This window comes from Protobothrops mucrosquamatus, unplaced genomic scaffold, assembly GCF_001527695.2.
Source record: "Protobothrops mucrosquamatus isolate PMUCROS unplaced genomic scaffold, P.Mucros_1.0 scaffold1662, whole genome shotgun sequence".
Lineage (NCBI taxonomy): Eukaryota > Metazoa > Chordata > Lepidosauria > Squamata > Viperidae > Protobothrops > Protobothrops mucrosquamatus.
In genome coordinates, this window is record NW_015387819.1 from 6,765 (window position 1) to 10,936 (window position 4,172).

At 48.3% G+C, this 4,172-nt stretch overlaps 1 long non-coding RNA gene across 1 annotated transcript; it reads left to right on the top strand.

Moving 5' to 3' along the window:
• The first annotated feature begins 804 nt into the window (after positions 1-804).
• LOC107293590 lies at positions 805-3,090 on the top strand. The gene is made up of 2 exons (XR_001549028.1): positions 805-939; positions 2,764-3,090. It is a non-coding gene; the product is annotated as an uncharacterized LOC107293590 (long non-coding RNA).
• Positions 3,091-4,172: the final 1,082 nt, after the last annotated feature.

Consider the following 4,172-nt stretch of genomic DNA (forward strand, 5'->3'; position numbering starts at 1 on the left):
TGTTGTTGTTGTTTTTTTCTGAGCTTGTTTTCTTGCAAACGTTTCATTACAACAGGGGTCTTCCAACTTGGCCCTTTTGTGGCTTGTGGACTTCAACTCCCAGAATTCCTCAGCCAGCCAAGCTGGCTGAGGAATTCTGGGAGTTGAAGTCCACAAGTCACAAAAGGGCCACGTTGGAAGACCCCTGCGTTACAACAACTAGGCAACATCCTCAAAGCTAGCCCTGTCTACACCATTTCAGACAAACGGCCGTCCAGTTCCTTTTTAAAAACGCCCTTCTTCCTGGCCAAGCCACCAGCCCCATCCCTCCCTCCCTCCCACCCACCCACCCGCCTTGTCCCCTCCCCACGGCCCTAAGCACCCCCACCCCTCAACTTGGAAGGCCGGATCAAGCCCGCCACCCGAGGAGAGAGGAGGGGGGGGGAAAGAAAGGGCGCCCGGGAGCGCAGGGTTGGCGAGCGAGCGGCGGGCAGCGCATGCTCTAGGAGCGGCAGGGGGGGGGAAGGGGACGAGCCCGACCCGCGTCGGCGGGGGGGGGACACGTGTGAACGCCTTGGGGGGGGAACCAGGACGGGGGTCGCCACCCCCTTCCCCTTCCCCCCCCCTCCCTCGGCTCCTTCCCGCCGGGAGCGCGGCCTCCCCGCCCGGCCCGCGCCCTCCGCCGCCCCGCGCCGCTCCTTCGCCAAGCGGCGGCCCCCGAGCGCCAGATCCCCGGAAGGCCTCTCCCGTCCCCGCTTTTCCCCGACAGGAAATCCTGGCTGGGTTGGGCGCTGGAAGGAGCGGAGGGAACCGCGGTAAGCGCCGGGTTCCGGGGGAAGTGGAATTATTTTTTACCAGCGAAGAAGAGATCAACTTCCACATCCGGTAACAAGGGGCCCCCTCTACAAAAAAGGCGCAGACTGACCTGGAAAAGCTTGGCCGGCCCGCCGGCCATCGGAGGTGAGGCGGGGGGAGGAAAAAGGAAGGAAGGGAGGGAGCGCGAGGGAGGGAGGAAGGCGGCCTCCCCTTACCGTGTCGCCCGCGCCCGGCTGACCGACGAGCAGGGCCGCCGGAGGAGCCCTCCGCCGCCGCCGCCGCTTCTCATAGGCGCCCGAAAGCCCCGCCAAAGAGTCCCCCGCTCGCGCGCGGCGGAGGGACACGGGCGGCCGCGCTCGCGAGCGCTGAGGCGAGGAAGGAAGGAGAGGCCCGCAGGGGAAGAGCGGCGGCGGCGGCGGCGGCGGCGGGAGGAGGAGTTGGAACAGCGCGGGGCCAGGCGGGCGGCGGTTGTGGCTGCGCCGCGGTCCTCTCGGAGCGGCACCCCGACCTGAGGGGCGCTGCTCCCCTCATGGGGGGACGCGGGGATTGTCGGGTCGCCCCCCAACGGGCGCTGGCAAAAGAAAAAAAAAACGGATTGTGTGTGTGTGGGGCGGGGGGGGGAGGAAGAAAACTCGGCGGAGGGATACGGCTACCTGAGAGTCCGACTGCGCAGGCGCGGAGACCGGGAGAAGGGGGAGAGCCGAGGCGAAAGAGAGAACCGCCATTTTCTGCCGAAGCTTTTTTTTTTTTTCCCGCTCGAAAGGGGGAGGGGAGCGGTGGAGGGGAGCCGCCGGCGCGCCTGCGCGGTGTGGAGCGCGCGAGAGGCGCCCGGAGTTGTTATTTGATGCGCGTGTTGACACGCAGGAGTGCAAACGAGTGGGAGCTGGGTACGACCCCCACCGTCCTGTTTGGGGTCCAGTGGGGGGGGTGAAATGCAGCATTTAAATCGTGCAACGTCCCTTCAGACTCCTGAACGCATCCCCACCATGTCCAAATTAGACATTTTTTTAAAAAAATTTCCAGTCTGCAAAAAAAAAGTCTTTAAATTGCAGGAGCTTTTTACTCCTCCATGAATAGCTGTCAATTATTTTGGGCTGCAGTCTGGGGCTTCTGGACTTTGGAAGCCAACCCGAGAGCTTAATGCATCTTGATTGTGCAGAAAGGCAGAGATTGGAGCTAGGAAAGTGCATGTACAGAGGTGTCCCGTCTTCTGGAAATAGGCTTTATGTCCAGGTGTTACTTAAAACTAAAAATCAGCCTGGTATTATGGTTTGTTGCACAGTCAGTCATTAGACTGAATTTGGCTTTTTTTGTCCACCTATAGAGGCCTTCCCAAGAGACCAGGATATACAGATGGTAAATAATATTAAACATTGCAGGATGTCAGCTATTCCAAGTAAAGCTGCCTTTTGCAATTGACCAGTGGTGAGTTTGTCAACGCCGATGGTGTAATCGAGTAGTGCTCCAGATGTTTTAGATTGCATCCAAGACCCCTATTACTCTTGGTACCGGCTTGCCCGTTTATTTTAAGTGTTTGTGGAGCTTCTCAGTCCCAAAAGTGCTTTTTCCAGAGGCAACTGACTTGGTTGTTTTTCTTTGAAGAGGTTTCACTTCTCGTCCAAGAAGCTTCAAAGAAAAACAAGGAAGTCCAGTTGCCTCTTGAAAAAGCACCTTTGGGACATGTTTATTTTACTTCTATTTGCAGGCCTTTATATTTAGTGATTTTTCTCCAGTGTTTTCTGCTGTATTGCGATGTCCATTGTCCAGAGATTTCTTTTGGTTGTATGGCAGATGTTTGTCTGCTTGAATTCTAAAGACTCAGCAATTTAGCTTCATTTTCTAGTCACCAGGAGCCAATGCTGACTTGAAAGTACAAAATTATTATAACTACATCGTGATGTACATTATTATATATAACCATATTTATCAGATAACTATAACGCTAACTGGTCTTTGTTTTTGTTTCAGGCAATTTATTACTTGAGACAAAACTGGAACAATTTGAAGATAAAAAGGGTGTTCATCTCTTTACATAAGAGGATCCTGTATTTTACTGATGGATCGTTTTGGATAAATTCCAAAGGCCATCCAGTTAGTAGATGGAACAATGGCTAACTTACCATGAAGATGCTCAAGTAAGAAAACATACCCCATTGATTGATGTAGGGAAACAACTTAAGAGTTGACATAACTGGATTATATACAGAGGTTCTGTGACTTACAATGTAATCTGAGCTTCATTTAAGTCCTATCAGTAGATAAAGAGATTCTGATTAAACAACATATCAAACAGTATACTGTGTTTTGTCTTTATTAAACACATTGAATTAATATTCAGTTTTTGTTGGCAGAATTATGTGAAGCATGAGTAAGTTAAATTACATGTTCTATTACAATCATGCCTCTTCACAACAACTCACTGATAGTTTTATACTGTGTTGCATGAATAGTTCATTTCAAGTCATGCCATATTTTGGTTGGGTTAAAATCAGTAGTACTTTGGCCATTCAAACACTTTTTTTCTGGTTAAGCTATCAATTGTAAATTTATTGTGGGTTTAGGAATGTTGTGCTACATAGCCCATGCTCATTTAATATTCAGTTTCCAGACAGATACCCTGAAATTCAGTACAATTTCCCAATATGCTCCAGAATCCATTGTGGATATAACACAGTATATTGTTTTGTGTATTATTTGTGTAATCAAAATATTTTTGTTAACAGAACTTATATTAATAGCGTTGAGTAAGTTCACATAGCCCGCTAAGTTAGAACACAATGAGCTGGTTTATAATTCAATATATTGCCTAAATCCAGACATTTAGATTCAAAAACCTAATTCAATAAGTCATGGATAACATGTATAAGTATAGTAATATTTTATTGAGGCTTTTACATGTCATTTAACTAGAATTGCTTATAGCAAGCAAGACTAGTTAAATTCTGTAGTAAAGAATTACAGAATTCTTGTAAGGAGTCCTGTACCTCACAAACTATAGAATAAATAACTGTCAAGATTAAGGGATATTAATTTCTTATCATACTGTTAAGAACAGAGCCTCGACCACTGATTTGCTAAAATTAAGAGTAATAATAAAGGGCTTCTCCCTTCCAGAACCCAATTCCTAATATTACCCTGTTGCATTTATTGGGAGATTATAGGGTTGTTGTTTTTTTTGCTTGCATGGCCTTTTATTAAAACACAAAAAACAAACTGATGAGGACCCCCAAGTCTTCCATTGTACTGCTGTTCGTATTATAAGCAAAATAGACAGTTTAAATTCCATTACCATCACTAAGTGATCTAATCTTCTAAGTGTCCTCATTGATTTTGCAATCCAAGGCTATTAACGTATGTGTACAATCAATTTGACATTC